The sequence below is a fragment of the Orcinus orca genome, chromosome X, assembly GCF_937001465.1.
Source record: "Orcinus orca chromosome X, mOrcOrc1.1, whole genome shotgun sequence".
Lineage (NCBI taxonomy): Eukaryota > Metazoa > Chordata > Mammalia > Artiodactyla > Delphinidae > Orcinus > Orcinus orca.
The window spans coordinates 64,192,650-64,220,517 of NC_064580.1; positions in this window are offsets into that span (position 1 = coordinate 64,192,650).

A 27,868-nucleotide genomic window follows, 5' to 3' on the forward strand; every position below is an offset into this window, starting at 1 on the left:
GAAACATTATTGATAGAAATGCAGATCACTGTAACAAGGAACTAAAAAATTATTAAGATGAACTAATCAAAAATAGACAATTCAATTGCCAAGATAAAAACCAATCTAGAAGCAATGATAGCAGACAGACTAAATGACACAGAAGAACGAAAAAGTGATCTGGATGGTAGAATAATGGAAATCACCCAATCAGAATAGCAGACAAAAAGAAAATGAAAAAAAAATGAAAGCAACATACAAGACCTATGGTATGAAATAAAACATGCCAACCTATGCATAATAGGAATTCCAGAAGGAGAAGACAGAGGAAAGAGGATTGAAAATGTATTTGAAGACATTATGGCTGAAAATTTCCTAAAACCAAAGAAGGAAAAATATATGCAAGTACAGGACAAAAGTTAAAGACAGGATTCTAAAGCAGCAAGAGAAAAACAGTCAATTACAAGGGGATGCCCATAAGGCTATCAGCTGATATCTCTGCAGAAACTTTGCAGGGAACTCCCAGAAGGGAGTGACATGATATATTCAAAGTCCTGAAAGGGAAAAACCTACAACCTATGATACTCTACGCAGCAAGATAACTTAGAATAGAAGGAGAGATAAGGAATTTCTCAGACAAACAAAAACTAAAAGAATCCAGCAGTGCTAAAGGTATCTTAAAAGAAATATTTAAAGGTCTTCTCTAAATAGAAAAAAGCAAGAATCTATAGGAAAGGGAAAATCACAATAGGAAAGGCAAATATATAAAAGGATTGATGGCCATTAAATAAGCCAGTACATAGATTTAAAAACAATAAAAAATTTTTGTAAAAGCAATTATAACTACAATTAACAGCAGAAGAATAAGCACGAGCACATAAAACAAAACATCAAAATCACAAAATGTGGGGGAGGGGAATATAAAAATGCAGATCTTTTAGAAAGCGTTTGAACTTGAATGACTACCAGATAAAAGCAAGTATATATAGTTATGGGTCAACATACATAAACTCTATGGTAACCACAAATCAAAAATATACAATAGATTCACAAAAATCAAATAGGAAAGGACTGAAGCAAGCTGCAAAAGAAAATCATCAAACTACCAAAGGGTAAAAATGAAGAAATGAACAAAGAACTACAAAAACTACTGGAAAACAAGGATTAAAATGGCAATAAATACAAAGCTAACAATAATTACTTTAAAAGCCAATGGATCAATCAAAAGACACAGAGTAGCAGATTGGATTAAAAAACAAGAACCTGCAATATGCTACCTACAAGAGACCCACTTCAGGGTAAAAGACACAAACAGATTGAAGGTGAGGGAATGGCAAAAAATATTTCATGCAGATGGAAAGAACTAGAAAGCAGGAGTAACAAAAACTCATATCAGACAAAACTGAGTATAAAACAAAGGCCTACCACCTAAAAGAATTAGAAAAAGAACAAACAAAACCCAAAGGCAACAGAAGGAAATGAATAATAAAGATCAGAGAGGAAATAAAGAAAATAGAGATTTTTAAAACACAGAAAAGATCAATAAAACAAAGAGCTGGTTTTTTTTAAAAGATAAACAAGTCAACAAACCTCTAGCCAGGCTCACCAAGTAAAACAGAGTGAGGACCCAAAAACAATAAGAAGTGAAAGAGAAGAAATAACTGATACCACCCAAGTACAAAGTAAAATCATAAGACAACAATATGAAATTATGTGCCAACAAATTGAACAACCTAGAAGTTTCTAGAAACATAGACTGTCAAAACTGAGCCAAGAAGAAACAATTTGAACAGATCAATCACTAGAAGTGAAATAGAATCTGTAAAAAACAAACAAACAAAAAACTTCCTGCAAACAAAAGTCCAGGACCTGATGGCTTCACTGGGGAATTCAAGCAAATATACAAACAATAATTTATACCTATCCTTCTGAAACCATCACAAAAGATAGAAGAGGAGGAAACATTCCCAAAGCCATGCTATGAAGCCACCACCATCCTGATACCTAAACCAGACAAAGACACTATAAAAAAAAAATTACAGGCCAGTATATTTGATGAATATAGATGCAAAAATCCTCAGCAAAATTTTAGCAAACCAAATCCAACAATACATAAAAAGAATCATGGGACTTCCCTGGTGGTCCAGTAGCTGGGACTCCACTCTCCCAATGCAGGGGGCCCAGGTTTGATCCCTGGTCAGGGAACTAGATCCCACATGCTGCAACTAAGAGTTCATGTGGTGCAGCTAAAGATCCCACATGCTGCAACTAAAGATCTCACATGCCACAATGAAGATCCCTTGTGCCGCAACTAAGACCTGGCACAGCCAAATAAATAAATAAATAAATAAATTGTTTTTAAAAAAAGAATCATGCACCATGATCAAGTGAGATTCACTCCAGGGTCACAAGGATGGTTCACCATAAGCATTTCAATCAATGTGATACACCACATTAACAACAACAACAAGAAAAACACATGATCATCTCAATAGAAACAGAAAAAGCATTCGAACAAAATTCAACATCCATTCATGATCAAAACTCTCATCAAAGTGGGTCTAGAGGGAGCATATCTCAACATAATGCCATTTACTTCAAAACCACAGCCAACATCATACTCAATGGAAAGCCTTCTTCCTAAATTCAGGAACAAGACAAGGATGCCCACTCTTCACCACTTTTATTCAACATAGTATTGGAAATCCTAGCCACAGCAGTCAGACAAGAAAAATAAATAAAATGTATTCAAATTGGAAGAAAAGAGGTAAAATTGTCACTATTTGCAGATGACATGATAATTTATATACAGACCCTAAAATTCCCACCCCAAAATTCTTAGAGCTAATAGATGAACCGAGAAAGGTAGCAGGATACAAAATTAATATACAGAACTCTGTTGCATTTCTTCACACTAATAATGAAATATCAGAAAGGAAAAGTAAAAAAACTATCCTGTTTAAAATTATATCAAAAAATACCTAGGAATAAACTTAAATAAGGAGATGAAAGACATATGTGCTGAAAACTATAAAATATTGATGAAGGAAATTGAAGATGATTCAAAGAAATGGAAATATACCCTGTGTTCTTGTATTGGAAGAATTAATATTGTTAAAATGGCCATACTACACAAAGCAATCAATAGATTTAATGCAACCCCTATCAAAATACCCAGGACATTATTCACAGAATTGGAAAAAATAATCCTAAAATTTATATGGTACAACAAGTCCCTGAATACACCAAGCAATCCTGAGGAAAAAAAACAAAGTTGGAGGTATAACCCTTCCACTCTTCAGCCTATTCTACAAAGCTGCAGTTATCTAAACAATGTGGTATTGGCACAAAAATAGACATATAGATCAATGTAACAGAATAGAGAGCCCAGAAATAAACCCACACACCTGCAGTCAATTTATCTATGACAAAGGCAGCAAGAATATACAATGGAGAAAAGACAGTCTCTTCAACAAGTGGTGCTGGGAAAGCTGGACAACTGCATGTAAATCAATAAAATTAGAATACTCCCTCATACCATATACAAAAATTACCTCAAAATGGTAAAGACCTAAATATAAGACATGACACCATAAAACTCCTAGAAGAGAATGTAGGCAAGACACTCTTTGACATAAGTAGTAGCAATACTTTCTTAGATCGGTCTCCAAAAGTGAAACAAATAAAAGCAAAAATAAACAATGCAGACATAATCAAATTTAAAAGTTTTTGCACAGCAAAGTAAACCATCAACAAAACAAAAAACCTATGAAATGAGAGAAAATATTCACAAACAATGCAAATGACAAGGGGTTAATATCCAAAATATACAGCCCATCAGGGGGAAGATGGCAGAAGAGTAAGACGCAGAGATCACCTTCCTCCCCACAGATACACCAGAAATACATCTACACGTGGAACAACTCCTACAGAACACCTACTGAACGCTGGCAGAAAACCTCAGACCTCCCAAAAGGCAAGAAACTCCCCACGTACCTGGGTAGGGCAAAAGAAAAAAAGGAGACAAAAGAATAGGGACGGGACCTGCACCAGTGGGAGGGAGCTGTGAAGGAGGAAAGGTTTCCACACACTAGGAAGTCCCTTTGCAGGTGGAGACTGTGGGTGGTGGGTGCGGGGGAGCAGCGGTGCCACGGAAGAGAGCGCAGCAACACGGGTGCGGAGGGCAAAGCGGGGAGATTCCCGCACAGAGGAGTGGTGCTGACTGGCACTCACCAGCCCGAGAGGCTTGTCTGCTCACCGCCGGGGCGGGCGGGGCTGCGAGCTGAGGCTCAGGCTTTGGTTGGAGTGCAAGGAGAGGACTGGGGTTGGTGGCGTGAACACAGCCTGAAGGGGTTAGTGCACCACGGCTAGCCGGGAGGGAGTCCGGGAAAAAGGTCTGGAGCTGCCAAAGAGACAAGAGACTTTTTCTTCCCTCTTTGATTCCTGGTGCGTGAGGAGAGGGGATTAAGAGCGCTGCTTAAAGGAGCTCCAGAGATGGGCACGAGCCACGGCTAAAAGCGCGGATCCCACAGACGGGCAGGAGATGCTAAGGCTACTGCTGCTGCCACCAAGAAGCCTGTGTGCCAGTACCGGTCACTATCCACACCTCCCTTCCTGGGAGCCTGTGCAGCCCGCCACTGCCAGGTTCCCGGGATCCAGGAACAACTTCCCCAGGAGAACGCATGGCGAGCCTCAGGCTGGTGCAATGTCATGCTGGCCTCTGCCGCCACAGGCTCACCCCGCACTCCATGCCCCTCCCTCCCCGCGGCCTGAGTGAGCCAGAGACCCCAAATCAGCAGCTCCTTTAACCCCGTCCAGTCTGAGTGAAGAACAGATGCCCTCCGGGGACCTACACGCAGAGGTGGGGCCAGATCCAAAGCTGAGCCCCTGGGAGCTGTGAGAACAAAGAAGAGAAAGGGAAATCTCTCCCAGCAGCCTCAGAAGCAGCGGATTAAATCTCCACAATCAACTTGATGTACACTGCATCTGCGGAATACATGAATAGACAACGAATCATCCCAAATTGAGAAGGTGGACTTTGAGAGCAAGATTTATAATTTTTTCCCCTTATCCTCTTTCTGTGAGTGTGTAGATGTATGCTTCTGTGTGAGATTTTGTCTGTATAGCTTTGCTTCCACCATTTGCCATAGGGTTCTATCCGTCCGTGTTTTTTTTCTTAATAATTATTTTTTATTTCAATAACTTTATTTTATTTTACTTTATCTTCTTTCTTTCTTTCTTTCCTTCTTTCTTTCTTTCTTTCCTTCCTTCCCTCCTTTAGACAACGAATCATCCCAAATTGAGGAGGTGGACTTTAGAGCAAGATTTATGATTTTTTCCCCTTTTCCTCTTTTTGTGAGTGTGTATGTGTATGCTTCTGTATGAGATTTTGTCTGTATAGTTTGCTTCCACCATTTGTCCTAAGGTTCTATCCGTCTGTATTTTTTTCTTAATAATTATTTTTTAATTTAATAACTTTATTATATTTTACTTTACCTTCTTTCTTTCTTTCTTTTTTCTTTCCATCCCTCCTTCCTTCCTTCCTTCCTTCCTTCCTTCCACCATCCTTCCCTCCCTCCCACCATCCCTCGCTCCCTCCTTTCTTTATTTCCTTCCTTCTTTCCTTCTTTTCTTCTTTCTTTCTTCCTTCCTTCCTTCTGTCCTTCCTTTCTTCCTTCCTTCCTCCCTCCCTCCCTCCCACCCTCCCCCCTTCCTTTCTCTCTTTCTTTCTTTCTCTCTTCCTACTTCTACTAATTATTTCTCTCTACATTTTCTCCCTTTTATTCTGAGCTGTGTGGATGAAATGCTCTTGGTGCTGCAGCCAGGAGTCAGTGCTGTGCCTCTGAGGTGGAAGAACCAACTTCAGGACACTGGTCAACAAGAGACCTCCCAGATCCACATAATATCAAATGGGGAAAAACTCGCAGAGATCTCCATCTCAATGCCAGCACCCAGCTGCACTCAATGACCAGCAACCTACAGTACTGGACACCCTATGCCAAACAACTAGCAAAACAGGAACACAACCCCACCCATTAACAGACAGGCTGCCTATAATCATAATAAGTCCACAGACACCTGAAAACTCACCACCAGGTGTGGACCTGCCCACCAGAGAGACAAGGTCCAGCCTCATCCACCACAACACAGGCACTAGTCCCCTCCACCAGGAAGCCTACACAACCCACTGAACCAATCTTAGCCTCTGGGGACAGATGCCAAAAATAATGGGAACTACAAACCTGTAGCCTGCAAAAAGGAGACCCCAAACACAGTAAGATAAACAAAATGAGAAGACAGAAAAACACACTGCAGAAGAAGGAGCAAGAAAAAAAACCACAAGACCTAACAAATGAAGAGGAAATAGGCAGTCTACCTGAAAAATGATTCAGAATAATGATAGCAAAGATGATCCAAAATCTTGGAAATAGAATAGACAAAATGCAAGAAACATTTAACAAGAACCTAGAAGAAATAAAGATGAAAGAAACAATGACGAACAACACAATAAATGAAATGAAAAATGCTCTAGATGGGACCAAGAGCAGAATAACTGAGGCAGAAGAATGGATAAGTGACCTGGAAGGTAAAATAGTTGAAATAGCTACTGCAGAGCAGAATAAAGAAAAAAGAATGAAAAGAACTGAGGACAGTCTCAGAGACCTCTGGGACAACATTAAACACACCAACATTCGAATTATAGGAGTTCCAGAAGAAGAAGAGGAAAAGAAAGGGACTGAGAAAATACCTGAAGAGATTATAGTTGAAAATTTCCCTTATATGGGAAAGGAAATAGTTAATCAAGTTCAGGAAGCACACAGAGTCCCATACAGGATAAATCCAAGGAGAAATATGCCAAGGCACATATTAATCAAACTGTCAAAAATTAAATACAAAGAAAGCATATTAAAAGAAGCAAGGGAAAAACAGCAAATAACACACAAGGGAATCCCCATAAGGTTAACAGCTGACCTTTCAGCAGAAACACTGCAAGCCAGTAGGGACTGGCCTGACATATTTAAAGTGATGAAGGAGAAAATCCTGCAACCAAGATTACTCTACCCAGCAAGGATCTCATTCAGATTTGATGGAGATATTAAAAGCTTTACAGACAAGCAAAAGCTGAGAGAGTTCAGCAGCACCAAACCAGCTTTACAACAAATGCTAAAGGAAGTTCTCTAGGGAACAAACACAAGAGAAGGAAAAACCTACAATAATGAACCCAAAAACAATATAGAAAATGGGAATAGGAGCATACATATCAATAATTACCTTAAAGGCAAATGGACTAAAGGCTCCCACCAAAAGACACAGACTGGCTGAATGGATACAAAAACAAATCCCATACATATGCTGTCTACAAGAGACCCACTTCAGACCTAGAGACACATACAGACTGAAAGTAAGGGGAAGGAAAAAGATATTCCATGCAAATGAAAACCAAAAGGAAGCTGAAGTAGCATTTCTCATATTAGACAAAATAGACTTTAAAATAAAGACTATTACAAGAGACAAAGAAGGACACTACATAATGATCAAGGGATCGATCCAAGAAGAAGATATAACAATTGTAAATATTTATGCACCCAACATAGGAGCACCTCAATACATAAGGCAAATACTAACAGCCATAAAAGGGGAAATCGACAGTAACACATTCGTAGTAGGGGACTTTAACACCCCACTTTCACCAAAGGACAGATCATCCAAAATGAAAATAAATAAGGAAACACAAGCTTAAATGGTACATTAAACAAGATGGACTTAATTGATATTTAAAGGACACTCCATCTGAAAACAACAAAATACTCATTTTTCTCAAGTGCTCATGGAACATTCTCCAGGATACATCAATTCTTGGGTCACAAATCAAGCCTTGGTAAATTTAAGAAAATTGAAATTGTATCAAGTATCTTTTCTGATCACAACGCCATAAGACTAGATATGAATTACAGGAAAAGGTCTGTAAAAAATACAAACACATGGAGGCTGAACAATACACTACTTAATAACGAAGTGACCACTGAAAAAATCAAAGAGGAAATTAAAAAATACCTAGAAACAAATGACAATGGAGACACGACGACCCAATACCTATGGGATACAGCAAAAGCAGTTCTAACAGGGAAGTTTATAGCAATACAAGCCCACCTTAAGAAACAGGAAACATCTCAAATAAACAACCTAACCTTGCACCTAAAGCAATTAGAGAAAGAAGAACAAAAAAAACCCCAAATTTAGCAGAAGGAAAGAAATCATAAAAATCACATCACAAATAAATGAAAAAGAAATGAAGGAAATGAGAGCAAAGATCAATAAAACTAAAAGCTGGTTCTTTGAGAAGATAAACTACATAAACCACTAGCCTGACTCATCAAGAAAAAAAGGGAGAAGACTCAAATCAATAGAATTAGGAATGAAAAAGGAGAAGTAACAACTGACACTGCAGAAATACAAAAGATCAGGAGAGATTCCTACAAGCAACTCTATGCCAATAAAACGGACAACCTGGAAGAAATGGACAAATTCTTAGAAATGCACAACCTGCCAAGACTGAATCAGGAAGAAATAGAAAATATGAACAGACCAATCACAAGCACTGAAATTGAAACTGTGATTAAAAATCTTCCAACAAAGAAAAGCCCAGGACCAGATGGCTTCACAGGAGAATTCTATCAAACATTTAGAGAAGAGCTAACACCTATCCTTCTCTAACTCTTCCAAAATATAACAGAGGGAGGAATACTCCCAAATTCATTCTACAAGGCCACCATGACCTTGATACCAAAATCAGACAGGGATGTCACAAAGAAAGGAAACTATAGGCCAATATCACTGATGAACATAGATGCAAAAATCCTCAACAAAATACTAGCAAACAGAATCCAACAGCACATTAAAAGGATCATACAACATGATCAACTGAGGTTCCTTCCAGGAATGCAAGGATTCTTCAATATACGCAAATCAATCAATGTGATAATCCGTATTAACAAATTGAAGGAGAAAAACCATACGATCATCTCAATACATGCAGAGAAAGCTTTTGACAAAATTCAACACCCATTTATGATAAAAACCCTGCAGAAAGCAGGCATAGAGGGAACTTTCCTCAACATAATAAAGGCTGTATATGACAAACCCACAGCCAACATCATCCTCAACGGTTAAAAACTGAAAGCATTTCCACTAAGATCAGGAACAAAACAAGGTTACCCACTCTCACCACTCTTATTCAACATAGTTTTGGAAGTTTTAGCCACAGCAATCCGAGAAGAAAAGGAAATAAAAGGAATACAAATCAGAAAAAAAGAAGTAAAGCTGTCACTGTTTGCAGATGACATGATACTATACATAGAGAATCCTAAAGATGCTACCAGAAAACTACTAGAGGTAATCAATGAATTTGGTAAAGTTGCAGGATACAAAATTAATGCACAGAAATCTCTTGCATTCCTATACACTAATGATGAAAAATCTGAAACTGAAAACAAGAAAACACTCCCATTTACCATTGCAACAAAGAATAAAATATCTAGGAATAAACCTACCTAAGGAGACAAAAGTCCTGTATGCAGAAAATTATAAGACACTGATGAAAGAAATTAAAGATGATACAAATAGATGGAGAGATATACCATGTTCTTGGATTGGAAGAATCGACATTGTGAAAATGACTCTACTACCCAAAGCAATCTACAGATTCAATGCAATCCCTATCAAACTACCACTGGCATTTTTCACAGAACTAGAACAAAAAATTTCACAATTTGTATGGAAACACAAAAGACTCCAAATAGCCAAGGCAATCTTCAGAACGAAAAACAGAGCTGGAGGAATCAGGCTCCCTGACTTCAGACTATACTACAAAGCGACAGTAATCAAGAGAGTATGGTCATGGCAAAAAACAGAAAGAGAGATAAATGGAGCAGGATAGAAAGACCAGAGATAAACCCATGCACATATGGTCACCTTATCTTTCATAAAGGAGACAGGAATGTACAGTGGAGAAAGGAGAGCCTCTTCAATAAGTGGTGCTGGGAAAACTGTACAGATACATGTAAAAGTATGAGATTAGATCACGCCCTAACACTATACACAAAAATAAGCTCAAAATGGATTAAAGACCTAAATGTAAGGCCAGAAACTATTAAACTCTTAGAGGAAAACTTAGGCAGGTCACTCTATGACATAAATCACAGCAAGAACCTTTTTGACCCACCTCCTAGAGAAATGGAAATAAAAACAAAAGTAAACAAACGGGACCTAATGAAACTTAAAATCTTTTGCACAGCAAAGGAAACCATAAACAAGACCAAAAGACAACCCTCAGAATGGGAGAAAATATTTGCAAATGAAGCAACTGACAAAGAATTAATTTCCAAAAATTACAAGCAGCTCATGCAGTTCAATAACAAAAAAACAAACAACCCAATCCAAAAATGGGCAGAAGACCTAAATAGACATTTACCAAAGAAGATATACAGACTGCCAACAAACACATGAAAGAATGCTCAACATCATTAATCATTAGAGAAATGCAAATCAAAACTACAATGAGATATCATCTCACACCAGTCAGAATGGCCATCATCAAAAAATCTAGAAACAATAAATGCTGGAGAGGGTGTGGAGAAAAGGGAACACTTTTGCACTGCTTGTGGGAATGTGAATAGGTACAGCCACTATGGAGAACAGTATGGAGGTTCTTTCAAAAACTACAAATAGAACTACCATATGACCCAGCAATCCCACTACTGGGCATATACCCTGAGAAAACCAAAACTCAAAAAGAGTCATGTACCAAAATGTTCATTGCCACTCTGTTTATAATAGCCCGGAGATGGAAACAACCTAAGTGCCCATAATCGGATGAATGTATAAAGAAGATATGGCACATATATACAATGGAATATTACTCAGCCATAAAAAGAAACGAAATTGAGCTATTTGTAATGAGGTGGATAGACCTAGAGTCTGTCATACAGAGTGAAGTAAGTCAGAAAGAAAAAGACAAATACCGTATGCTAACACATATATATGGAATTTAAGGAAAAAATTGTCATGAAGAATCTAGGGGTAAGACAGGAATAAAGACACAGTCCTACTGGAGAACAGACTTGAGGATATGGGTAGGGGAAGTGTGATCTGTGACAAAGCGAGAGAGAGGCATGGACATATATACACTACCAAACGTAAGGTAAATAGCTAGTGGGAAGCAGCCGCATAGCACAGGGAGATCAGCTTGGCGCTTTGTGACCACCTGGAGGGGTTGGATAGGGAGTGTGGGATGGAGGGAGACACAAGAGGGAAGAGATATGGGAACATATGTATATGTATAACTGAATCACTTTGTTATAAAGTAGAAACTAACACACCATTGTAAAGCAATTATACCCCAATAAAGATGTAAATATATATATATATATATATACATATACACAAAAGTTCATACAACACAATATCAAAAAAGAATCTGATCAAAGAATGGGCAAAAGACCTAAATAGACATTTCTCCAAAGAAGACATACAGATGGCCTACAGGCATGTGAAAAGATGCTCATCATCACTAATTATTAGAGAAATGCAAATCAAAACTACAATGAAGTATCATCTCACAACTGTCAGAATGGCTATCATCAAAAAAATACAATTAATACATGCTGGAGAGGGTGTGGAGAAAAAGGAAACCACTGTCACTATTGGTGGGAATCTGAATTGGTGCAGCCACTGTGGAAAACAGTACGGAATTTCCTTAAAAACTAAAAATAGAGCTACCATATGATCTTGCAATTCCACTCCTGGGCATATATCTGGAAAATATGAAAACTGTAATTTGAAAAAATACATCACCCCAATGTTCATAGTAGCACTATTTACAATAACCAAGACATGGAAACAACCCTCGTGCCCATCAATAGATTATTGGCTTAAGAACATATTGTATATGTATACAATGTAATATTACTTCGTCATAAAAAATGTTGAAATATTGCCATTTGCAGCAACATGGATGGACCTAGAGGATATTATACTTCGTGAAGTAAGTCAGACAAAGAAAGACAAATCTATCTATCTATCTATTGATCGATCTATTGATCTATCGATCTATAGATACATCCGAATCACTTTGCTGTGAACCTGAAACAAACACAGTATTGAAAATCAACTATTATTTAAAAAAATAAAATATTGCCATTGGCAGCAACATGGATAAAGCTAGAAAATATACTTAGTGAAGTAAGTCAGAGAGGGAAAGACAAATACTATATGATATCACTTACATGTGTAATCTAAAAACTAATACGAATGAATCTACAGTAATTCCCCTACATATGAACCTTCAAGTTGCAAACTTTCAAAGATGCAAACATGAACTTCATGTCCAATCACGTTAAGTTAGTTCGTGGGTCTGGCGTACACTGTCATGTGCGTGCATCCTCTACAATTGGTCGTGCTTTTGTGTACTTTATTGTACAGTACTGTATAGAGTACAGTAGTACAGTATCTTTATCTTAAGGCCAGGATATCTGGAAGCAAGCATAAAAGCAGCAGTGACATAGCTGATACTGCTAAGGAGTGCCAAGTGATAACGATGGAAAGAAAAGTGAAAATAATTGAGAGAGTGAAGCAAGGTGAAAAGATGGTAGACATCACTTGCTCATATAACATGAATCATTCAACCACAGCAATGATTCTAAAGGACAAGGACAAGATCATGGAACATGTGAAGTCTGTTGTGCCAATGAAATCAACAATAATATTGAAGAAGCATGGAAAAATGATGGAGAAGATGGAGAAACTTCTCAGTGTGTAGATGCAGGATCAGCATCAGCATTGAGTCTCACTCAGCTTAATACTGATTCAAAAGAAAGCTAAAAGCCTTTATGAAGACTTGAAGAAAAAACACAGTGAAGATTCAGAGGGCTCACCTTTTAATGCCACCCATGGTTGGTTTCATTGGTTCAAGGCTAGAGCCAACCTTCACAACGTAAAAGTAAGTGGTGACACAAGAGAATCCCCATAAGCTAACAGCTGACCTTTCAGCAGAAGCTCTGCAAGCCAGAAGGGAGTGGAAGGACATAATTAAAGTGATGAAGGAGAAAAATTTATAACCAAAATTACTCTAACAAGCAAGGATCTCATTCAGATTTGATGGAGAAACAAAAATTTTACAGACAAGCAAAAGCTGAGAGAGTTCAGCACCACCAAACCAGCTTTACAACAAATGCTAAAGGAAATTCCCTAGGCAAGAAACACAAGAGAAGGAAGAGACCTACAAAAACAAACCCAAAACAATTAAGAAAATGGGAATAGGAACATACATATCGATAATTACCTTACATGTAAATGGACTAAATGCTCCCACCAAAAGACACAGACTGGCTGAATGGATACAAAAACAAGATCCATACATATGCTGTCTACAAGAGACCCACTTCAGACCTAGGGACACATATAGACTGAAAGTGAGGGGATGGAAAAAGATATTCCATGCAAATGGAAATCAAAAGAAAGCTGGAGTAGCAATTCTCATATCAGACAAAATAGACTTTAAAATAAAGACTATTACAAGAGACAAAGAAGGACACTACATAATGATCAAGGGATCGATCCAAGAAGAAGATATAACAATTGTAAATATTTATTCACCCAACATAGGAGTACCTCAATACATAAGGCAAACACTAACAGCCATAAAAGGGGAAATCGACAGTAACACATTCATAGTAGGGGACTTTAACACCACACTTTCAAAAATGCAGAGATCATCCAAAATGAAAATGAATAAGGAAACACAAACTTTAAATAATACATTAGACAAGATGGACTTAAGTGATATTTATAGGACATTCCATCCAAAAACAGCAGAATACACATTTTTCTCAAGTGCTCATGGAACATTCTCCAGGATAGATCATAACTTGGGTCACAAATCAAGCCTTGGTAAATTTAAAACAACTGAAGTCATATCAAGTATCTTTTCTGACCACAACACTATGAGACTAGATATCAATTACAGGAAAAGATCTGTAAAAAATACAAACACATGGAGGCTAAACAATACACTACTTAATAACGAAGTGATCACTGAAGAAATCAAAGCAGAAATCAAAAAATACCTAGAAACAAATGACAACGGACATACTATGACCCAAAACTTAAGGGATGCAGCAAAAGCAGTTCTTAGAGGAAAGTTTATAGCAATACAATCCTACCTTAAAAAATAGGAAACACCTCAAACAAACAACATAATCTTGCACCTAAAGCAATGAGAGAAAGAAGAACAAAAAAAAAAAACCCCAAAGATAGCAGAAGGAAAGAAATCATAAAAATCACATCACAAATAAATGACAAAGAAATGAAGGAAATGATAGCAAAGACCAATAAAATTAAAAGCTGCTTCTTTGAGAAGATAAACAGAATTGATAAAACATTAGCCAGACTCATCAAGAAAAAAAGGGAGAAGACTCAAATCAATAGAATTAGAAATGAAAAAGGAGAAGTAACAACTGACACTGCAGAAATACAAAGGATCATGAGAGATTACTACAAGCAACACTATGCCAATAAAATGGACAACCTGGAAGAAATGGACAAATTCTTAGAAATGCACAACCTGCCACGACTGAATCAGGAAGAAATAGAAAATATGAACAGACCAATCACAAGCACTGAAATTGAAACTGTGATTAAAAATCCTCCAACAAACAAAAGCCCAGGACCAGATGGCTTCACAGGAGAATTCTATCAAACATTTACAGAAGAGTTAACACCTACCTTCTCAAACTTTTCCAAAATATAGCAGAGGGAGGAACACTCACAAACTCAATCTATGAGGCCACCATCCCCCTTATACCAAAACGAGACAAGGATGTCACAAAGAAAGAAAATTACAGGCCAATATCACTAATGAACATAGATATAAATATCCTCAACAAACAGAATCCAACAGCACATTAAAAGGATCATACGCTATGATCAAGTGGAGTTTATTCCAGGAATGCAAGGACTCTTCAATATACGCAAATCAATCAATGTGATACACCAAATTAACACATTGAAGGAGAAAAGCCATATGATCATCTCAAAAGATGCACAGAAAGCCTTCGACAAAATTCAACACAAATTTATGATAAAAACCCTTCAGAGAGTAGACATAGACGGAACTTTCCTCAACATAATAAAGGCCATATATGAAAACCCAAAGGCAACATCATCCTCAATGGTGAAAAACTGAAACCATTTCCACTAAGAACAGGAACAAGACAAGGTTGCCCACTCTCACCACTCTTATTCAACATAGTTTTGGAAGTTTTAGCCACAGCAATCAGTGAAGACAAAGAAATAAAAGGAATCCAAATCAGAAAAGAAGAAGTAAAGCTGTCACTGTTTGCAGATGACATGATCCTATACATAGAGAACCCTAAAGATGCTACCAGAAAACTACTAGAGCTAATCAATGAATTTGGTAAAGTGGCAGGATACAAAATTAATGCACAGAAATCTCTGGCATTCCTATATACTAATGATGAAAAATCTGAAAGTGAAATCAAGAAAACACTCCCATTAACCATTGCAACAAAAAGAATAAAATATCTAGGAATAAACCTACCTAAGGAGACAAAAGACCTGTATGCAGAAAATTATAAGACACTGATGAAAGAAATTAAAGATGATACAAATAGATGGAGAGATATACCATGTTCTTGGATTGGAAGAATCAACATTGTGAAAATGACTCTACTACCCAAAGCAATCTATAGATTCAATGCAATCCCTATCAAACTACCACTGGCCTTTTTCACAGAACTAGAACAAAATATTTTGCAATTTGTATGGAAACACAAAAGACCCCGAATAGCCAAAGCAATCTTGAGAACGAAAGAAGGAACTGGAGGAATCAGGCTCCCTGTCTTCAGACTATACTACAAAGCTACAGTTATCAAGACAGTATGGTACTGGCACAAAAACAGAAAGATAGATCAATGGAACAGGATAGAAAGCCCAGAGATAAACCCATGCACATATGGACACCTTATCTTTGATAAAGGTGGCAGTAATGTACAGTGGAGAAAGGACAGCCTCTTCAATAAGTGGTGCTGGGAAAACTGGACAGGTACATGTAAAAGTATGAGATTAGATCACTCCCTAACACCATACACAAAAATAAGCTCAAAATGGATTAAAGACATAAATGTAAGGCCAGAAACTATCAAACTCTTAGAGGAAAAAATAGGCAGAACACTCTATGACATAAATCACAGCAAGATCCTTTCTGACCCACCTCCTAGAGTAATGGAAATAAAAACAAAAATAAACAAATGGGACCTAATGAAACTTCAAAGCTTTTGCACAGCAAAGGAAACCATAAACAAGACCAAAAGACAACTCTCAGAATGGGAGAAAATATTTGCAAATGAAGCAACTGACAAAGGATTAATCTCCAAAATTTACAAGCAGCTCATGAAGCTCAATAACAAGAAAACAAACAACCCAATCCAAAAATGGGCAGAAGACCTAAATAGACATTTCTCTAAAGAAGATATACAGACTGCCAACAAACACATGAAAGAATGCTCAACATCATTAATCATTAGAGAAATGCAAATCAAAACTACAATGAGATATCATCTCACACCAGTCAGAATAGCCATCATGAAAAAATCTAGAAACAATAAATGCTGGAGAGGGTGTGGAGAAAAGGGAACACTCTTGCACTGCTGGTGGGAATGTGAATTGGTTCAGCCACTATGGAGAACAGTATGGAGGTTCCTTAAAAAACTACAAATAGAACTACCATATGACCCAGCAATACCACTACTGGGCATATACCCTGAGAAAACCAAAACTCAAAAAGAGTCATGTACCAAAATGTTCATTGCAGCTCTATTTACAATAGCCCGGAGATGGAAACAACCTAAGTGCCCATCATCAGATGAATGGATAAAGAATTGTGGCACATATATACAATGGAATATTACTCAGCCATAAAAAGAAACGAAATTGAGCTATTTGTAATGAGGTGGATAGACCTAGAGTCTGTCATACAGAGTGAAGTAAGTCAGAAAGAAAAAGACAAATACCATATGCTAACACATATATATGGAATTTAAGAAAAAAATGTCATGAAGAACCTAGGGGTAAAGCAGGAATAAAGACGCAGACCTCCTAGAGAACGGACTTGAGGTTATGGGGAGGGGGAAGGGTGAGCTGTGACAGGGCGAGAGAGAGTCATGGGCATATACACACTAACAAACGTAGTAAGGTAGATAGCTAGTGGGAAGCAGCCGCATGGCACAGGGATATTGGCTCGGTGCTTTGTGACAGCCTGGAGGGGTGGGATAGGGAGGGTGGGAGGGAGGGAGACGCAAGAGGGAAGACATATGGGAACATATGTTTATGTATGACTGATTCACTTTGTTATAAAGCAGAAACTAACACACCATTGTAAAGCAATTATACCCCAATAAAGATGTTAAAAAAAAAAAAGAAAACTAATAGAGCTAATCAATGTATTTGGTAAAGTAGCAAGATACAAAATTAATGTACATAAGCCTCTGGCATTCCTATACACTAATGATGAAAAATCTGAAAGTGAAATTCTGAAAACAGTCCCATTTACCATGGCAACAAAAAGAATAAAATATCTAGGAATAAACCTACCTAAGGAGACAAAAGACCTGTATGCAGAAAATTATAAGACACTGATGAAAGAAATTAAAGATGATACAAATAGATGGAGAGATATACCATGTTCTTGGATTGGAAGAATCAACATTGTGAAAATGACTCTACTACCCAAAGCAATCTACAGATTCAATGCAATCTCTATCAAACTACCACTGGCCTTTTTCACAGAACTAGAACAATAAATTTCACAATTTGTATGGAAACACTAAAGACCCCGAATAGCCAAATCAATCTTGAGAAAGAAAAATGGACCTGGAGGAATCAGGCTCCCTGACTTCAGATTATACAAAAAGCTACAGTAATCAAGACAGTATGGTGCTGGCACAAAAACAGAAATATAGATCAATGGAACTGGATAGAAACCCCAGAGGTAAACCCATGAACATATGGTCACCTTATCTTTGATAAAGGATGCAAAAATGTACAGTGGAGAGAGGACAGCCTCTTCAATATGTGGTGCTGGGAAAACTGGACAGGTACATGTAAATGTATGAGATTAGAACACTCCCTAACACCATACACAAAAATAAGCTCAAAATGGATTAAAGACCTAAATGTAAGGCCAGAAACTATCAAACTCTTAGAAGAAAACTTAGGCAGAACACTCTATGACATAAATCACAGCACGATCCTTTTTGACCCACTTCCTAGAGAAATGGAAATAAAAACAAAAATAAACAAATGGGACCTAATTAAACTTCAAAGCTTTTGCACAGCAAAGGAAACCATAAACAAGACCAAAAGACAACCCTCAGAATGGGAGAAAATATTTGCAAATGAAGCAACTGACAAAGGATTAATTTCCAAAATTTAAAGCAGCTCATGCAGCTCAATAACAAAAAAACAAACAACCCAATCCAAAAATGGGCAGAAGACGTAAATAGACATTTCTCCAAAGAAGATATACAGACTGCCAACAAACACATGAAAGAATGCTCAACATCATTTATCATTAGAGAAATCAAAACTCCAATTAGATATCATCTCACACCAGTCAGAATGGCCATCATCAAAAAATCTAGAAACAATAAATGCTAGAGAGGGTGTGGGGTCCCTCTTGCACTGTTGGTGGGAATGTAAATTGATACAGCCACTATGGAGAACAGTATGGAGGTTCCTTAAGAAACTACAGATTGAACTACCATACGACCCAGCAATCCCACTACTGGGCATATACCCTGAGAAAACCATAATTCAAAAAGAGTCATGTACCAAAATGTTCATTGCAGCTCTATTTACAATAGCCAGGACATGGAAGCAACCTAAGTGTCCATCATTGGATGAATGGATAAAGAAGATGTGGCACATATATACAATGGAATATTACTCAGCCATAGAAAGAAACGAAATTGAGCTATTTGTAATGAAGTGGATAGACCTAGAGTCTGTCATACAGAGTGAAGTAGTCAGAAAGAGAAAAACAAATACTGTATGCTAACACATATATATGGAATTTAGGGGGGAAAAAAAGGGTCATGAAGAACCTAGGGGTAAGACGGTAATAAAGACACAGACCTACTAGAGAATGGACTTGAGGATATAGGAAGGGGGAAGGGTAAGCTGTGACAAAGCAAGAGAGTGGCATGGACATGTATACACTACCAAACGTAAAATAGATAGCTATTGGGAAGCACCTGCATAGCACAGGGAGATCAGCTTGGTGGTTTGTGACCACCTAGAGTGGTGGGATAGGTAGGGTGGGAGGGAGGGAGACGCAAGAGGGAAGAGATATAGGAACATATGTATATGTATAACTGATTCACTTTGTTATAAAGCAGAAACTAACACACCATTGTAAAGCAATTATACTCCAATAAAGATGTTAAAAAAGAAAAAACAGTAAGTCGTGAAGCAGGGAGTGCAGATACAGTAGCTGCCCGGTAATTTCCTGAAATGCTTCGAGAAATTATTGATGAAGGCATGTGTTTACCCAAGCAGGTTTTTAATATGGATGAGACAAGACTGTACTGGAAGAAGATGCCAGACCGAAGTTAAATCAGTAAGGTGGAACAGTTTATGCCAGGCTATAAATCAGCAAGGGATAGGATAACTCTGTTGTTTGATGGCAATGCTTTTGGCAATGTGAAGCTGAGTCCTCTCTTTATCATTCAGAGAGCCTAAGAGCCCTTAAAAACATAGCCAAGGGCTCTCTTCATTTTGTGTGGAAGAGTAACCCCAAATCCTGGGTTACGCAGGCCATTTCTCAGGACTGGTTTGTCCACCACTTTATCCTGGAGGTACAGAAATATTGTTTGGAAAAGCACGTCCTATTCAACATTCTTTCACTGCTTGACAATGCTCCGGGCCGCCCCCCATTCGTGGACGACATTCATCCCACCGTCAAAGTAGTGCATCTGCCACCTAATACTATGACGCTCATCTAACCTATGGACCAGGGAGTTATAGCGACTTTCAAGAAATATTATTTACGTCACATTTTTCCTCAGACAGTAAAGGCGAGAGATGAATCAGGAACAACATTACAACAATTTTGGAAGGACTATAACATCTACAAGGCCATAAAATCATTGACTTTGTTTGAGGTTACGGCTGTCACCATGAATGGGGTTTGGAAGAACCTTTGCCTGCAGTTTGTTCATGATTTTCGTGAATTTGAGAAGGTGAATGAGGAGTCCAAAGAGGTCTTCAGCAACTTAGTGACCCACAGCAAGAAGCTGGAGCTAGATCTGCAAGAGGATGACTTCATTGAACTCCTTGCTGTGCAACACAAGGAGCTTACTAATGAAGACCTGTTGGAATTGGAGGACCAGAGAAAGGACGAAGACAGACAAGAGGAAGAAGTAACCAAAGAACCAAAGAGATTCAAGATGCAGGAAATGGCAAGGGGATTTTCTTTATTTGATTAGGCACTGTTAGTTTTTGAGGCATAGGACCCATATGTAGAATGGTATACAAAAGTTGCAGCAGCCATTCAGAATGCAATCCAGTGCTACCATGTCGTCTATGATGAGAAAAAAAGAGCCACTACCCAGATATTACTGGATCATTTTTTCAAGAGGGTAGATAGAATTGAATCCAGCAAGCACCCAGAACCTGGGCCATCAACATCAGGCGAGAGTGAAATTGCAGCTTGCCCTCCATCTCCTACTGCTGACGATCCTTCAGCTCTACCATCTCCCACCTCCAGTCAGTAACTCTTCTTGCCTATTCGCCCGATGCCATCCCCTGTATGCCAGCTGTTGCACTGTACTACTGTACTTTTCAAGGTATTTCACTGTAAGATTAAAAATTTTTCTTTATTTTTTGTGTTTTTTATGTATTATTTGTGTGAAAATTATTATAAACTTATTACAGTACAATACTATATAGCTGATTGTGCTAGTTGGTTACCTAGGCTAACATTGCTGGACTTATGAACAAATTGGACTTATGAACACATTCTTGGAATGGAACACATTCACATCTAGGGGACTTACTGTACTGAGAGATAAGTGTTGGGTAAAAGAAAAAGTAGATTTATTGAGAAAGCTGGCAACACTTGGCAGAAGGTGAACTCATGTGCCAAGGAACCAACTCCTCACTGCCCATCAGGGGACAAGAGCTTTTAAAGGGGAGTTTCAGGGGTACCTAGGCGAGAGGGGGTTTCTACGTGTAGAAGAGCACATTCAGCTCCAACAATCATCTTGAAATTGGTCATATGGTGGTCTGATCAGCATCATCTTGGTTAAGTACAGTTAATCTTCAATTCCAGGTTGGTTTGTTCCCACTTCCTTGAAGCCAGTTATTGCAATTGTGTAAGATGGAGCAGCTTATGTCATAGCTACAGTCTGGTCATCATGTAGTTAACTTCTTCCACCTGGTGGGAGTTTCAGTATCTGCAAAACAGCTCAAATAATGTGTCTCAGGATATTATTTATAGTCCTTGAATAGGAACTAAAAGTCCTTGAGTTTGTTTAATGGCTAAACTATTATTATTTTGTCTTGCTTGACTATTTTCCTTTGCTTCTGCATTTTCTCATTTCTCTGATTAAATGTATTCTTTGGAACTTGAGGAAGGCTTAGGAGGCTGAAATTTCTCTACAAACAAGAGGCAGGTGGAGGGCATTGGGCCAAAGTGGGGAGGGGAAGTGTCTGTCCCATGAAGGCCCCATAGGGTCCTACTCAGTTACAAAATCATACCAACTATCATTTTCAACCACAGTGGAATGAAATTAGAAATCAATGACAAAGTAAAGCTGGAATACTTATAAATATGTGGACATTAAACAACGCACTTCTAAACAATCAGTGGGTGAAAGAAGAAATCAAAAGGGAAATCAAAAAATAACTTGAGGGAATTCTCTGGTGATCCATTGGTTACAACTCCACGCTTTTACTGCTGAGGGCCCAGGTTCAGTCCCTTGTCAGGGAGCTGGGATTCCACAAGCTGTACAGCCAAAATAAACAAAAAATCTTGAAACATTCTGTAGGTTGCCTTTTCGTTTTGTTGAAGATTTCCTTTGCTGTGCAAAAGCTTTTAAGTTTAATTAGGTCCCATTTGTTTGTTTTTGTTTTTATTTCTTTGCTTTAGGAGACAGATCCAAAAAAAATATTGCTACAATTTATGTCAAAGAGTGTTCTGTCTGTTTCCTTCTAGAAGTTTTATGGTTTCTGGTCTTACATTTCGGTCTTTAATCCATTTTGAGTTTATTTTTGTATATGGTATTAGAAAATGCTCTAATTTCGTTATTTTACATGTAACTGTCCAGTTTTTCAGCACCACTTATTGAAGAGACTGTATTTTCTCCATGATATAGCCATGCCTCCTTTGTCATAGATTAATTGACCATTAGTGTTTGGGTTTATTTCTGGGCTGTCTATTCTGTTCCATTTATCTATGTGTCTGCTTTTGTGCCAGTACCACACTGTTTTGATTACTGTAGCTTTGTAGTATAGTCTAAAGTAAATGTGCATGATTCCTTGAGCTCTGTTCTTTCTCAAGAGTGTTTTGGCTATTTGGGGTCTTTTCTGTTTCCATACCAATTTTAAAATTATTTGTTCTAGTTTCATGAAAAATACCTTTGGTGTGTCGATAGGTATTGTATTAAATCTGTAGATTTCCCTGGGTAGCATGGTTATTTTAACAATATTAATTCTTCCAATCCAAGAACACAGTATACCTTTCCATCGTTTGTGTTGCTTCAGTTTCTTTCATCAGTGTCTTATAATTTTCCAAGTACAGGTTTATTCCTATGTATTTTCTTCTTTTTGATGTGACAGTAAATGGGATTGTTTCCTTAATTTAAATGAAAAGAAAACCTACAGAATGGGAGAAAATATTTGCAAATGATATGATAGATAAGCAATTAATATCCAAAATATATGGACAGTTCATAAAACTCAACATCAGAAAAACAAACAACCCATTAAAAACAAACAACCCATTAAAAAATGAGCAGAAGATTTGAATAGGCACTTTTCCAGAGAAGGATTACACATGGCCAACAGGCAGAAGAAAAGATGCTCAACATTGTTAATCATCAGAGAACTGAAAATCAAAACTACAATGAGGTATTATCTCACAACCAACAGGATGGCTTCATCAAAAAGACCACAAATGACAAATGTTGGTGAGGATGTGGGGAAAAGGGAACACATGTACACTATTGGTGGGAATGTAAATTGGAGAAGCTACTGTGGAAACCAGTGGGGGGGTTCCTCAAAAATCTAAAAATAGAACTACCATATGACCCAGAAATTCCACTTCTGGGTATATATCTGAAGAAAACAAAAACACTAATTTGAAAAGATATATCCACCCACATGCTCATTGCAGCACTATTTACAATTGCCAAGGTATGGAAGCAATGTATGTGTCAATAGACGATTGTATAAAGAAGATGTGGTACATATATACAATGGAATACTTTTCAGCCATAGAGAAGAATAAAAAATTGTCATTTGCAATATGGAGGGGTTTATATTTAACAAAATAAGACAGACAGGGAAAGACATATACTGTATGATATCACTTATGTGTGGAATCTAAAAAATAAAACAAACTATTGAATATAAGAAAAAAGAAACAGACACAGGTATAGATAGCTAACTAGTGGTTTCCAGGTGGGAGAGGGAAAGGAGTGTGGGCAAGTTAGTTGTAGTGGATGAAGAGGTACAATCTACTATGTATAAAATAAACAAGCTACAAGGATATGTTGTACAGCACAGAGAATATAGCTAATATTTTATAATAACTATAAACATATAACCTTTAAAATTGTTAATCACTATGTTGTACATCATGTAACACTGTAAATCAACTATCCTCAATAAAATACATTTTAAAAATATTGGGTTGGCCAAAAAGTTCGTTCAGTTCAGTTCTTGTAAGCTCTTATGGAAAACCCCAACGAACTTTTTGGCCAACCAAATATATACACCCAACATCAAACCACAACAACATATTAAGCAAGTACTAACGTATCTAAAAGGAGAAATAGACAGCAATACAATAATAGCAGTGAACTTAAATACATCACTCTCAACAATGGATGTATTGTCCATACAGTAAGTTAGTAAGGAAATAATAGACTTGAACCATACTTTACACAAAATGGACTTAGATATATTCAGAGCATTCCAACCAACAGTAGCAGAATACACATTATCTCATTATCTCTAGTTCTGATATAACATTCTCCAGGAGAGATCATGTGTTACATTCTCCAGGATACATCATGTGTTATACCACAAAATAAGATTGAGCAAATTTAAGAACTTTGAGATCATCTGAAGTAACTTTTCCCACCAAAATGGTATAAAACTAGAAATAAAAAGAGCAGAAAAATTGAAAAATTAACAAATATATATAAGTTAAACAACACACTCTTAACCAATGTGACGAAGAAGAAAGGAAAATCAAAAATCATCTTGAAACAAAAGAAAATAGAAAGATAACATACCAAAACATATGGAACACAGTAAAATCAATGCTAAGAGCCAGGCCAATACTGATTTTTTAAAGCTTACATTAAGAATAAAGAAAGATCTCAAATAAACAACTTATAGGAAACATCGTAGTCAATGGTAAATGATTGAAAGCCTTCCCTCTAAGATCAGGAATAAGACAAGGATGCTCATTCTCATCAATTTATTCAGGATAGACCTGGATGTTCTACTAAAAGCAATTGGGCAAGAAATATTTTTTAAAGGCATGTAAATGGGGAAGTAAGAAATAAAATTATCTGTTTGCTTTTTACATGATCTTATATGTATGTATGTATATATATATATATATAATCTCAAGTATCCCACTAAAAACTTTTTAGAACTAATAAAAGAATTCAGTAAATTTGCAGGATACAAAATTAACACACAAAAATAGTTGCCTTTTATACACTAAAATGAACTATCTAAAAAGAAATAAAATCCTATTTATAATAGCATCAAAAACAATAATATACTTAGGAATAAACTTAACCAAGAAAGTGAGAGATCTCTACACCAAAACTATTAGATATTGATGAAAGAAATTAAAGAAACACAAATAAATGGAAAGATATCCCGTGTTTCTGGATCAAAATAGAAACAACAATCCTAAAATTCATATGGAACCACAAAAGGCCCCAAAGAGCTAAAGCAATTTTGAGAAAGAACAATGCTCAACACAATGAACACTCCCAGATTCACTGCAGCATTATTCACAACAACCAATATGTGAAATTACTTACGTGTTCATCAGTGGATGAGTGGATAGGAAGATATAGATATCTATCTATCTATAACATAGCATATTATTCAGCCACGAGAAAGAAGGAAGTCCTGCCTTCTGTAACAACATGGATGGAACCTGAGGGTATTTTATGCTAAGTGAAATAAGTCAGAGAATGACAAATACTGTATATTCTCACATATATACAAAATATATGAAAGCTGAACTCATAAAAACAGAGAGTAAAATTGTGGTTGCCAGGTGTTGGGGGTGTGGGGGTAGTGGAGAGATGTTGATCAAAGAGTACACATTCCAAGCTATAAGATGATTAGTTCTGGGGATCTAATGTACAACATATTGACCATAATTAAGTATACTGTATTATATATCTGAATGTTAAGAGAGTAGCTCTTAAATGTTATCTTCTTTCAAAAAGTGGAAATTATTGAAGGGGATGGAGGTGTTAACTAACATTTTTGTGGTAATCATTTTGTAATATATATATGTGTATCAAATCATCACGTAGTTTGTCTTTAACATATGTTATACATCAATAATATCTCAATAGATCTTTAAAAAAGAAAAGAAAAATATCTCATATAAACAATCTAATTTTATAATTCAAGGGAATATAAAAAGAAAACAAACTTAGCTCAGAGTTAGCAGATGGAAGGAAATAATAAAGCTAAGAGCAGAAATAAATGAACTAGAGACTAGAAAAATAATAGAAAAAATCAACAAAACTAAGAGCTGGAATTTTTAAAAAAATAAACAAAATTGAAAAACCTTTACCTCACTAATAAAAAAGAAGACTCAAATAAAATATATGAGAGAGGAGATATTAAAATGATACCACAGAAATAAAAAGGGTCATAAGTCAATTATATGTCACCAAGTTGGATAACCTAGAACAAATGTACAGACTCCTAGAAACATAAAACCTATAAAAACTGAATAATGAAGAGATGGGAAATCTGAATGGACAGATGAGTAAATAGATTGAATCAATTAACACAAACCTGCTAACAAAGTAAAACCTGAGACAAGATGGCTTCACCAATAAATTCTATGAAATATTTAAAGAAATAATGAAAATGCTCTCAAAATTTCCAAAAAAAAAAAGAAGAGGGAAAACTACCAAACTCATTTCATCATATTTTTTCAAGGAATGCTAATATATAGTTCATTATTTTAAAAGAAATATAAATTAAATTGATATGGTTCTCCTGGGCTCATTTGGTTTAAATTCAATGCTACACTGAAAAATAATAGTTTTCATTATTTTTTCTAATTTTTAATTAAAGTTTAATTGATTTATAATATATTAATTTCTTTTGTACAACACAGTGATTCAATATTTATATAGATTATACTCAATTTAAAGTTATTATAAAATATTGGCTATATTCTCTATACAAAATATCCTTGTAGCTTGTTTATTTTAGGCATAGTAGTTTGTACCTATTTATCCTCTACCTCCAACTTGCCCCTACACCATTTCCCTTTCCACTGGTAAACACTAGTTTGTTCTCTACATCTGTGAGTGTGTTTTGATTTTGTTATATTTAGTCATTTATTTTTTAGATTCCACACATAAATGATAACATACAGTATTTGTCTTTCTCTTTCTGACTTACTTCACTAAGCATAATAACTTCCAGGGTCCCTCCATGTTGCTACAAATGGCAAATTTTCATTCTTTTTTATGGCTGAGCAATATCCTATTTTATACATAAACCACATTTTCTTTATCCATTCATCTGTTGAAAGACACAGGTTACTTCCATTGCTTGGCTATTGTAAACAATGTTGTTTTGAACATAGCAGTGCATATATCTTTTCAATTAGTGTTTTCATTTTCTTCTGAAATATACGTGGGAGTGAAATTGCTGGATCACATGGTAGTTTTATTTTTAGTTTTCTGAGGAACCTCCATAATGTTTTCCAAAATGGCTGCACCACAGTACATTCCCACCAACAGTGTACTAGGATTCCCTTTTCTCCACATCATTGCCAACATTCGTTATTTGTGGAAGCTTGTCAATAGCCATTCTGACAGGTGTGAGGCAATATCTCACTGCAGTTTTGATTTGCATTTCCCTGATAAGTGATGCTGAGCATCTTTTCATGTGCCTGTTAGTTATCTGCATGTCTTCTTTGGAAAAATGTCCAATCTGGTCTTCTGCCAATTTTTTCATTGGGGTGTTATTTTTTTTTTTTTTGATATTCAGTTGTATGAGCTGTTTATATATTTTGGATATTAACCTCTAATCAGACATATCATTTGCAAATATTTTCTCATATTCAGTAGGTTGTCTTCTCATTTTGTCAATGGTTTCCTTTGCTGTGCAAAAGCTTTTAAGTTTGATATAGTACTAATTGATTATTTTTGCTTTTGTTTCCCTTGCTGAGGAGACAGATCCAAATATATATATATATATATATATATATATATATATATATATATATATATATATATATAGTTAAGACCTATGTCAGAGATTGTACTGCCTATGCTATCTTCTAGGATTTTTATTGTTTCCA